A 12,958-nucleotide genomic window follows, 5' to 3' on the forward strand; every position below is an offset into this window, starting at 1 on the left:
TTTTCTTGCTTCACGAGCGTGAAGGTGGCTAGGTAGAAATTGAAGAACCGCGCGTTTCGGCCTGTGTGCTTGCCTCGGCAGATAGTTGAATCTTTCAACTTAATATTCAGAAGTTTGCTGAAATATCAGCTGTATGTTAGAACGCGGTTAGGTTAGTTACGTTTAAAAGACTCGTAGGTAGTAACTTGTTATTATTCATTTTTAGTTTCTTATTTTTATTTTACCGCCGGGTCGGCGTAGTTTGTGAGCGTCAAGAGCACGCATGTGTAATTTCTAAAGTTGAATAAAAAGGGATTTAAACCCTTCTCAAGACTTTGTGTACTTTCCAGTTCATAGCAGTCACCACTATTGTTGCGTGCAGGTTGGGGCCGCGGAACATTACAATACATTAAAAAAATAATTGCAATGAAAAGTTAGAATCTCGAAATTTTTATTATGTTTGATGAGCACATTCTCAAAACTCGAGCTAAATAAAATTATAAATCTCTGCAAATCTAGAAATATATAGTCTAACAGAAACAGGTGAAGAGAACAATTTATATTAGTTTTGTTCCGAATAGAGTATGGGATGGATTTCAGTGTTTACTTAATTTGTTTTACATACATATATATATGTATATTATTTATAAACATAAAGTCCTTTTTGTATTTGTTACTCTAATTATATCAACTATTTGGCACGTACTTCTCATTCACAAATTTTGCAAACTGGCGCTTTAAACACGTGTACTTTGTATATTAGCTCTCTGTTTAGATGTTTCATTAGTTAATGCAATAAAGATTCCTCATAATCAAAAGGTATTACAATAAATTTGAATTCTTCACAATGTTATTTTCCAACTTAAACATTTATAATTTATATTTGTAATGAAGGAATGAAAAAAACTTTAAGCATTATAAATCTGAAAACGTATTATTTTCCAGACCAGCGTTTTTGTCAAAAAATTATTAAAGGTATAATTAAACTGGACCTGAAACATTATGTTTTGTTTTATTATTTTTTCCGAAAAGACTTACGTCTCCGACACGTATTGCAATCTTAAACATTGGGGATCCAATTCTTCTAGTAGTTGATCGCTGTAGTATATTCCTGCTTCTCCTTCTTCTTCTTCAAATATACGTCGATAATTATTTGCGCTGAAATATTTTTATTTCATTAAATATATATGTTCATATGTTTGAATTCATTAATTTAATAAATGATTATTTATACGTTTTTGTCAAAAGTAGTAAGTTACAGTTTGCGAGTATTTTAACACATTGTCAAAGATTTTTAAAGGCGCTATATTCCACGAAGAAAATACCTTTACTTATTCAAAATCTTCAAAAAACAATAAATATGGAAATGAATATTCGTCTTATTAGCCTAAACTCCATTATGAGGATATACAGGTATAATAGGTGTAGGTGTGTATTTAATTATGGCAAAGCACACGAGGGCTATCTGCCTAAGGGGAGGAATGCCTTTCGTGGAGGACTTTCTAAGGGAAACTGGCTCGTATACACGTTACACATGGGGAAAACCACGAAAACGCCCATGCAGCCAGCCCGTTCGCGGGATTCGAACCTCGGACCGAACTACCAGTGTTCAGCGACTTTACCGCTCGGCCGCTCAGGTATAATAGGAAATGAAGCTGCTGGCACCAGCAGCTCAGGATGCCATATTAAAAGGTCTGATTGACATCTATCATCTCAGATCAAACCTTGCAATCAGAAAAAAATTTCCAAACACGTTTTAATAAAATAACAAACAGGATGGGATGAGGCAGATACAAGAAGATTGCTTCACGGTTACTTCCCGCAAGTAGCCCTATAAAGAATAATTTTTTTTCTCCAATTAGATTGGCAACAAATCATGGAAAGTTTCCATTTTATTTCCAGAGATTCTTAAGAAGGCACGTAAACTGCGAGCGCGAAAAACCTGCAAATCTAGCAAAACCTAAGCTTTATAAATGGCACTCTCCATTACTTTCCATTCTTAGAAAAAATAACCAGGATTTGCATCAAAAATTCCAGAGAAACGTTTTTCTACAATATGAAGTGTGTGTCTGCACCTCAACAATTTATGAAATATATTATTGAAAATGAAGGAACTGTAATTATAAGTATATAATTATATTACAAGAGTGAATAAGCAAGTATTTAAGAGCAAATAAAATTTTTAAACTTTGGCTTCCGTAGACCAGACTGATCAAATTTCCAGTCGAGCAAGAAGTATTAAAAGCACAATATCTCTTCGGATCTTCCTATGTTCCTGATTATTACATCTGCTGAAAACAATTTAATACGTTTAAATGCAATTACATTTCACTGAAGTAATCTATTAATTGTTTAACACTTTTCTGCTGTTGACTTTAATAAATTTATGATATTTGGTATTTCATTTGTTTCCAGCAACACCTAGTCTCCTTTGCAAAGAAAATTAATATGAACTTTTGTAATTAAGAAATGATTTAGATGAAAAATTAAATTGTACTGAAGATAATGTCTCGGTTGTTTCCGTTAAAAGAAATTGGCGCTTTCCTAATTCAAAAACATATCTTCATATATATACATAACATACATGTAATTAATTTACACACTAAAAAAAGTATTCTTCGCATGGTATCTTCAAATGGGTAGATACGATAGCTGAAAAACAAGTGTCGGATAAAAGCGGAGCTGCAAAGAGCGATTTGTTGTACTGATCTTTTCGTTTAAGTAATTATGTTATTCGATGCATGTAATTTTGTTGAAATTCGTGTTACAAATTGCTTTATTCTCTGATGTAGAAGGAATTATCCCAAATTTTATTCAGAAGATTTAAATAACGGTTTCGATCACAATAGGCAGCAGTTACTAGTAAAATATCTGGATCAGTGACTTTTTTGACGTTATTTAAAACGTTTAATTACAGGGCCGTAGTACAATTCCCAACCCCCCCCCCAACTCCAGGAGTATAGCGATATACAATAGTGACATGATCGAAGATTCTTTGGAAATAATCGTTGTCATCGCATATTCTATTTAGGTAATCATAGTCATCAGCTTTTAATATTCCTTACAAATAATCATTGTCATCGAATAATCATTGTAAAGAATCATTCTCTTCGGATAATCATTGAAAATAATCTGTGTTATTACATAAAGAGGCATAGTAGCTGATGTATAAAGAATTGTAGTCAAATTCTAATCAAAAGAATCGAATATGTATTGCAATTTATCATATGATCATTATTTACAGCAATGATTCTTAAATGATTTCGACCTACGGCTCCTAATGACGCCGCCGAAAACTTGCGCAACTGTGACAAAAAGAATATTTAAAAATACAATAAAAGCTTGAAAGCTAGGGAAAATGTCTGAATTTAATTTTCTTTTATTTAAATGAAGCTTAATGTTTTTAAAGGAAATTGAATATTGTTAACAGGAATCAACAATATAAATATATGTGAGTTTTTGCCTCTTTGTTTTTTTTCTTCGTAACATCATATCCTTCGGAACGGGTGGGGGAATTTGAGTTTGGAAGGAGGTACCCTCGGATTCCAAAAATTCATGGTAAAACCTTTCGACTTTTATTATCTTCCTACGACTATCACTCTAGATATTATATAAAATTTCGGAAAACGCTAATTTTTTGCATTCATTTGTCCAAGTGGCGGAAGTCTAGCGCGCTGGAAATCAAAATGTTTGCCCTTCTCACTTTCAAATCGTTGAATTTGTTTAAGAGAAATTTTTAAGTTAAAAAAAAAATATGAAATAAATAGTATTGCCAAAGGTGAAAATTATTGTTGTTATTATTTACTGTTATATTCAGAAGTTGAAGAAAGCACGTGATTCCATATAACGTCATTGTATGTCGAAAATATTTAGTTAATGTCAGTATATTAAATGTATAGCTGCTTTTGGTAACTTTTATGTTTCACCTTTAGATACGTGACACGATATGTTATCGCTATGTTAATTCTTTTACTGAGATTTTGAAAATTTGTTATATTAAAATAAATTTGAATCATAACCTCAAATTTATTACCTGGAGTGTCAAAAGTCTTTGTTTCCTGACTTCGCAAGAAAAATTTATTTACGAACCGCTAGTTGCTTGGAAAAAATGAATACATTTTCTTCATAATGAAATGTTTCTATACATTTTACGCTATTCTAATTTTATTTATAAAAATTTAATTTCTTTTATTGTATAGTTCCTTTCTAGAAGCGAAACGGATGCCCATTAAACAAGTGGAACGTCAACAGAATATGCGCGATGAAGAGAAGAAGTTGCAAGTAAACGAAGGATACAACACTCTCCGCGTCATCGTCAGATTCGACAGGAAATACCAGAAGAGCTCAAGAACTTGCATAAACAACTCAAGACGCTGCAGATTACGGATAATTTCGGTTCGAAGAGGCAGAGCTTATACGAGAAAACAAGCTTCGTATGAACGCATCACGACATACACGTAGTACTCTTCACAAGGCAAGAAGTTTACTTTGAGCAACACACTGTATACATAGAGCTCGTAGACATATATAGTAAAGATTTTGCTTTGGCAACAGCGCCCTAGTAAAATGTATGAAGTTTATATTGATATCTCACAGTACCTGAACGAAATTTTTCTATTTTCTTCTTCATTTACTATTTTCTTAAATTTTTTATCAGTAATCCTATCTATATATTATAGATATCAAAATCAGAAAAATTTAATTAATTATCTTTAAATGTATATAAGTGATGAATACTTCGCCCCTGTTCATACCGAAACAACACGATGTAATTGTAGATAGCTAGAAAGTAAAATGTATTCAGCAGGCTGTACAGCAAGCGACATCTATAAATGGTGATAACACAAGAATGTTATATAATGTTATATACTGGCAGAGTTTTAAAATAAGAACATATACATCAGTGTTTTAAAAATACGAATTTTGCATCAAACTGCAAAACAAATATCTTAAAATCTGCCTTTCATGCATAAGAGTTCAGCATTCCGAATATTGTGTTTTCGTAAACGGTTTAGCAAAAATAACAAACATCATTGCCTTGAGAAATGGATAATCTTGGTATGAATACGAATTACGCCAAGACTGCCCGTCAATGGTTGTTTTGAACACGCCCTTAATGTATATATATAACCCTTAAGAAACGTAAAGTGAGTGAATGTACTATCCGAGTGTGTCTTTATATCTTGAGCATTTAAGAAATAAGAAATGCATTTATCTATTTGGATAAAGCTGACGCTATTGGCCGAATAACAACGTTTATTTAACACTTGATATAACCAACGTCATATATATCTTGAAATAAAACATAAATTTCCTAATCAGATACTACCAATTGCAGAAAAAATACAAAAATAATGGAATTTCTAATAACACTACAGGTAACATACCGAGGGATAAATTGTGCGGCAAAACTGATGCAATCTACAATATGTAAACCAAAAAATTTATGTACCGCTAATAGAAATGCAATAGAATGATAAATGAAAACTATGATGAAATTTATAATGAAAAATTTACCATAAACTATTAATATATGACATTAGTAAATATATACTTTTAACACTATTAATTTAAATATGCTGAAACTTTCATAGTATTCATTACTTACAAACGCTTTCTCATCCATCGAAGCATAGCACAAGCCATTCTCAATTCAGTGCTGGTGCACGTCAATAAAATAAGGATAAATCCAAATTTTTACAAAAAATCAATCCTCAAAAAACTTATATCTACAAATGCAGTATTAATATATCACATCAATATAATTCGGGATTATAAAATCTCCAAACAACGCATTAAACGCAAAAAATCGCATTAAGGCAGAATGAAGAATTTTCACTCTTGCAATTACTTTTACAACAATATAAAATAGAATCGAATTTCTAAACTAAGTGTTCATTGTTACACCATATTTCATTCTTGGGGAATCTTTCATGGTTGTTCAGTAATTATAACTGTTAACTGGTTTAAATAGAATTATGATTTCATATATATGCACAGACTTATATATGTATTATATTAATACGTATCTGTAGTAACATACATCATCTTATTATATGTAGGCGCATAATTCTAAATTAATTATACTAGTCAACATAATTTATATATTGATAGCAGCAGACTTTTAAAATTATTTATTACTATCTGCTTGCTAACGATTATATAATTAAGTACAGTGGTACCTCGACATACTAGTTCAATTCGTTTCGTAACCTTGCTCGTATGTCAAATTGCTCGTATCTCAAAGCAATTTTCCCCATTGAAATTAATCGAAATGCCATTAATCCCTTCCAGCTTCCAAAACACTACCTCAGTTGTTTTTGTTAAGTGTTTTTGAATAAGAAAAATGTAGTTTCTTATTCAAAAACAAGAAGAAACATTTATTTATAAATAAAAAATACATATTCTATAAAAACATAATTAAAAGAAAAAGTGAAGTTCCTACGGAAGCGCTTAATTTTTGTCACTGGTCTTCGCTTTCTTCGTCATGCTCTGCTCATTTTCACCCGCAGATTGTTTATAAAAACTGTCCAAGGTGGTTTGTTTCTTCCTTCCTGTCAAGGTAATGAGTTAGGCAAGTTTCGTTGACCAACTCCGATGCACGAATAGTTGCAACCTTTTCGCGGTGATTTTTATCCACGAACTCTGCAACTTTCTCCCTTATTCCCAAGATCTCTTTTATATCTCTTGTAGGGATAACCTCCTCCATCTCTGGCTCCTCTTCAAAACTAATTTTTAGTTGAACCACCGTATGCTGCTGCCAATGCAGATCGTGTAACTCCTCTGTTGTCAGCTCCTGAGACTGTTCCTCGACGAGTTCGTTCACATCTCTCTCATCCACCTCCAGACTCATGGATTTTCCCAGAGAAGCAAGCTCCTCTACCACTGACACTTTGGGTTCCAATCCTTCGAAGGCCCTTTCAGCTACAGCTTTTGGCCACAGCTTCTTCCATGCAGAGGTTAAGATCCTCGTTGTAACACCCAGCCAAGCCTAATCAATAATTCTTAGGCATATCACGATGTTAAAGTGGTCTTTCCAGAACTCTCGAAAGGTAAGGTTTGTGTTCTCCGTCACCTCAAAGCAGCACCGAAAAATGTGCTTGTTGTACAACTTCTTAAATTTAGAAATCACCTGCTGATCCATGGGCTGCAGGATAGGAGTGGTGTTGGGTGGTAGGTAGGGAACTTTTATAACTTGACCTCTTCGAGTAAATCATCTTCGAGATTTGGTGGGTGAGTAGGGGCATTGTCGAGGAAGAGAAGGGTTTGTATGGGTAGGTTGTTTTTCTGTAGATATTTTTTAACCGAAGCGCAGAACACCAGGTTTATCCACTCCACAAAGAATTTCCTGGTGACCCACGCCTTCGGACTTGCCCTCCACATAACTGGCAGTTTTTCTTTTAAAATATTATATGACTTAAAGCCTCTGGGATTTTCCGAATGGTATACTAGCAGAGGCTTGATTTTACAGTCGCCACTCGCATTGGCGCAAATTGCTAGATTTAATCTATCCTTCATAGGTTTGTGAACTGGAATCGTCTTCTCCTCTGCCGTTATGTAAGTTCTATTCGGCATCCTTTTCCAGAAAAGTTGACACAGTTGAAGACTTGCTGGGGGGGATGTATCCTTTGGCTACTATCAGTTCGGAAAACATTTTGATGTAAACCTCAGCTGCTTTCACATGCGAACTTGCTGCCTCACCATGCCTGACGACGGAGTGAATGCCGGTCCTTTTCCTAAAGTTGTCAAACCAGCCCCGACTAGCTTTAAACGAGTCTTCCGATTCCTCGTTTGTAGAAGTGTGTGAGATCTTCTTTAGCAAATAACCGTAAATTGCTCGTGCCTTCTCACATATGATGCTTTGTGTTAAGGTTCCTCCTTGAAGCTGCTTCTCTCTCACGCACACCATCTGTAGTTTCTCCATCTTTCGAGAGAGGTTCGGAGCTTAGAAATTATTATAACGCCCTTAGTTGGCGTTATACCCTTTATCAACTCCTTTTGTTTAAAAGAAAAGGGGAAGAAAGGAAAAGACAGTCGTGTTAATTCTGTGGACTCAACATCTGCAAAAGATGCTTCTACAAATTCAGTTCGGCCGTCCAATCCTCACAGAAATCGCCAATGTCTACATCCAGCAGTACTGTGTCTCCCACAACTGTCCCTGGAAGTACGAACTCTACTACAACATTATCTGCCTCAGCAGTTAGTTCAACAGGTATCAGTCAGAATCTTAGATCAAATAGCTACGCTGCAAGCGCAGCAACAGAAGCACCGAAAAAGAATGTCAATTCTGTAGATAAAGTTCTTACCCATACCAAAGTGAACTCTATACATTCTAATGAAAGTCATCCTCCTCCACAAATACCTAGTATTACGCCTCAGACTGCAGTCATGGACCAAAAAGGACCAGCAAAGGCTAAACGAGGTGTTAAAAGAAAAGCAGATACAACTGCACCACCAGCTGTTAATATTGTTATGAATTTGGTATTTAAAAAGCTAATGTCAGTTCAATTATAAATTAAATGATTTTATATCTCGCGCAGTGCAGCGCTTGACGAATATTAAAAGAAAGCTAAGCCGGGAAATTGAAAATACAAGAGCGCGTGCATTAAAGGCCTTTCGGTCTTCGTCCTCATCTTTCGGAAACTCAACGCAGCTACTTAAAGATGCGTTTTACGGAAAATACGGAATACAGCTGAAGATTACGAAATACTTGGATACTTATATGTTTTATTGTTAGCATAAATTTAGGTATTTTGCATAATGAAACTCGAAAGGCATACGAAACGAACGTGCGCCAAGATATTTATTGGCGAGAGAAAGTAAAGTTCGTGAGCAATGCAGTATATTTGATTTTCACCCTAGCTACTTGTACCTGGCCAAAGGTTTAATCCAGTAGTACTTTCTCTTTTCAGGTACGGTGTTAAAGTATGCTCCTCTTGTTCTTTTTTATTATTGCCTAAAATAGGTAAACCTGATGATATTTAGGACTGATGATGATTCTATGTAAGTTATCTCCTTTTCGATACTTCAGTGTTTTTAATGTCTGTGAAGATTATTACTTTTTGTTATGCTTAAGTTAAGCAAAATTATAATATTTTATTAAATAAAGATTTCGTAGTTAACTTTTTGACTTATGATTCTTTAATTCTGTGCTTGAGGAAACGTACTCATTACGCCTTCAGTGCTAATGCACAACCAACATTTATACAGGCATTCTACTGCATTTGACAGTACTTTCCTGTTCTATCAATTTTTTTCACAATGGGCCTTGTGAGAAAAATTCCTTGGTGAAGCGGTCGAAACGCGAACGTGTATGCAAGAAATTTGAGACACTTTGTCTCAGTAAGAGTTCGATGTCCAGAGAAATCATGAAGTAAACCGCAGGTGGGGTGCCATCTGCCGGTCAGGGTTTCTTGCAATAGCTGTTGAACTGTATTTTCAGAAAGAAATCACATCGAGGCGGAGCCAGAAGCGAGCGGTAGTCAGTCAGGAGTAGGGGGGCGGAGTTAGAATAAGTTGCTATATTAAACCTCTTTTTTATTATTAATGTAGCTGAATATGAATACTCAATATGTGGGCCACGTACGGCCTTCTAAAATAGTCATCTTCTATTTTCTCAGAATTAAGTAAATCTGCGAAGTCTGCAGTTAAGTTTTGCTCCGCTTTTCTGTAAAAACTTTCATTTAACTTATTGAGATGATCTTGAATGTATTCTTTTTTCAAGTCGTTGTGGAAGTTTTTATTTCTGAGAAAGTAAGGCCCCGTTCAGGCGAGAGCGTAAAGGGCATAAGTGGTTAAAGCCGAGCTCTGTTGCCAAGGAAACCAGTCTCTGCTTCGTCACAGAATCACAGGTCTCGTGGCATAGGGTTCAAAGTTTTCAACTTTACGCCGAGTTTGGGATAAGCGTCGACCAATCAGCGCGAAGCTAAAACGAAGCGGCTTTCTTTAGACGATTTCGCTGTCACATTAAAGGTGATATTTTTTTAATATGGAGCACATCGTATCCGAATGAGTTGTAATCGTATCCGAACAAAATAATGAGTTGATCTCGCAAGAAATCTACGATGATGACATGCATTTTTTAATGAGTTTTTCAATTTATATTGAAAAATATGGATAAAACTCGTAAAGCAAAAGTTAAGCTCAGGATTATGCACGCTGTGTATGATCCTGTAGATGATTGATCCCATCCAATATTTTTCATTTTATTATGAAAATTTATTAAAATTTCCGTAAGGAAGCTAAGCCTTTCTTCCGTAAATAAAACGTTTTAGAAATGGAGTAATTTTTTTTTTTTTTTTTTTTTTTTTTTTTTAATAATATGAGGCATTACCTCCATTCCATTAAGGTTTGGAGAATACTTGCTATTGAAAGTGATGTTTAGGGGTAAATTTTGCCCAATTATTTATGCATGCGTCCAGGTTTATTTGCAAGGATAGTCTAGAAATTTTAAATCCTATGACAAATTCTTGACATTATCACTTATCGTCGGCAGTTTTGATTAATAACAATAACATAACAATGGGGAATTTTTTATTAAAAAGCCGAGATTTCCCTGGAAAGTACACATAGAAAACGCTACTAGAAGTCCGAATTTATGTTTGGGAAAAACGAATAGTAATCTCTACTGCTATTTAAAAGGTTTGATTTATACATTACTCCATTTAGCGTTTAGCTTTAAATAAAATCCTGAAATTGGAAAACTTGCTAGTTTAAGCATATTTTTGATTTTGAATCCTACAGAAACTGTCTTCACTCACCATTATTTTTCAAAAAACAAAAGTCTCGCAATATATCGCAAATGCATTTGGCAGCTAACATTTCCAAAGACATCTTAACTACAATGCAATCAAAAACTTAAATATATGTTCCAAACCCACCGCTTTGCTGAAAGAGACAATGCAGTTTTATTCAATAAAGAACAAAAAACGACAGACAACGTTCTCATTTTGCTAATTTTCCAAAATTTTATACGCCGAAAAGAGAAGAAAAAAACTGGTGGATAGCAATTTTTGTAATAATTCATATTAAAGATTATGAATGGGACAAGGAAGGATTCGTAGATCTAATGCCGTCGCTGATACTTAGATGACAGCATTTAGCCGACAACTACCCAATAATTACTATCAGTTATCACGTTTCTGCTGATTCCCCATAATTTTTAATATTCAAGTAATTTTATCACCTATGAGTAAATTTTTTTCAATTCTTCAATGAGCTGTAACAGCTTTAAATAGTATTAAAATCTTGTAGTTTAAATAATTTAAATAGATAAACATTAAGGTAATTGTGAATGGCAATATTTGAAACCAGACTCAAGTGCCACGTGCGACTCTCGCACGAAGAATGTAATTTATTTTTAAATGTTAGAATATGTTTTCTCTTCTTGTTTGTATGTCGCCATTTTGAGTGCTAAATAAAGTTTTTTCTGTGTTCCATCATTGGAGTTGCTTCATATCGCCAAAGAAGTATTACAGTCTTAATTATTTTGGAGGCACTGACCGAGATCGAATAATCGTGCGTATTTCTATTTTATTAGTGCATCATTGAACATAATATTAGTGATACCAGATTATTACTTAATGTTTATATAGAATTGCTTTATGTTATTAGTTCATCACTGAACGCAATATTAGTGATACCAGATTATTACTTCCTGTTAATAATAAATTGTCTTATTTTATTACCGTATTTGATATTATATTTAATATTCATTTTAGTTGTCCAGACGGTAGATATATATATTGCTCTATGTTATTATTCTTATTTTAATCACAATTAATGTGGTACAGAGAATGAACTTCATATAATTTAAATATTCCATTTTTGAGGTATACGTACTTAACAAAGTGCATTTAATTTCGTAATTCCTGACTTCATTAATTAACTAAAGTATTTGAATTGAGCTATTTTGAGGAAATATAAAGAACACAGTGTTCTTTAATTTTAAACATAAAAAAATGTCCTACTTAGGAAGAGCTCGTAAGGAAGATTTGCAAAATCTCGCGGCTGAACTGGGAGTTCATGGGACTGCAGATTTGAAAATAGTTGATTTAAAACAGAAAATTGTTGAAAGTAGAGATTATGATGAAGTCTTCGTCAAAGGAGTCTTAGACACAATAATAGAAGAACGGAAAGAGAGGGAGGAAAGGGAAAGAGAAGAAAGGAAAGAGAGGGAGGAAAGAGAAGAAAGGAAAGAGAGGGAGGAAAGAGAAGAACGGAAAGAGAGGGAGGAAAGGGAAAGAGAAGAACGTAGGAGACAGGAAGAAGCAGAAGAGCGGAGAAGGAACGAACAGTATGAATTAGAGAGATTAAGACTTGAAGCAGAGACAAAGTCTCAAAATACCGGACAGATCCGGCCGAAAACGGAGCTGCGTCCCCTTATGCAGAAATTCGATGACAAGAAAAGAGATATCAGTCTATATTTGCTATTGTTTGAAAGGCAAGCAGAATGGGCTAAAATTGATAAAGAAGAATTTGTATCTCATTTACTAGGACTACTTCCTTACGAAGTAACCCAGTTAATAGCTAGAGAACCCTCCGATACAGCTAAAGACTATGAACACGTGAAAAATTTATTGTTAAGACGGTTTAAACTAAGCCCGGAAAAGTTTAGGCAGAAATTTATGAAACATCAAAAAAGTACCGAATCCACATGGGTGGATTTCAATTATGAAATAGAAAATTATTGCAAAGAATGGGTGACTGGTCTAGGAGTTAAGACTTTTGATCAGTTGCTAGATTTGATGGTTCTTGACCAACTTAAACGTCGAGTTCCTCCTGAAATTCGAGATCATTTTCTTGATGAATGGGTAGAGATGATTTCATCTAAAAAATTAGCTGAAAAACTTGATGCCTATGAAAACGTTTGCGGAAACTTTCAAAAAAAGCCTGTAGTGGATCGGCAGAAAGAAAGATACAATGCACTAACTCAAGGTAAATTGAGTTCAGATAATAAAAATAAAACTGAAAAAAAATT

This window comes from Stegodyphus dumicola, chromosome 9 (assembly GCF_044657685.1).
Source record: "Stegodyphus dumicola isolate Sdum_Otavi_A_Nest chromosome 9, ASM4465768v1".
NCBI classification, from domain to species: domain Eukaryota; kingdom Metazoa; phylum Arthropoda; class Arachnida; order Araneae; family Eresidae; genus Stegodyphus; species Stegodyphus dumicola.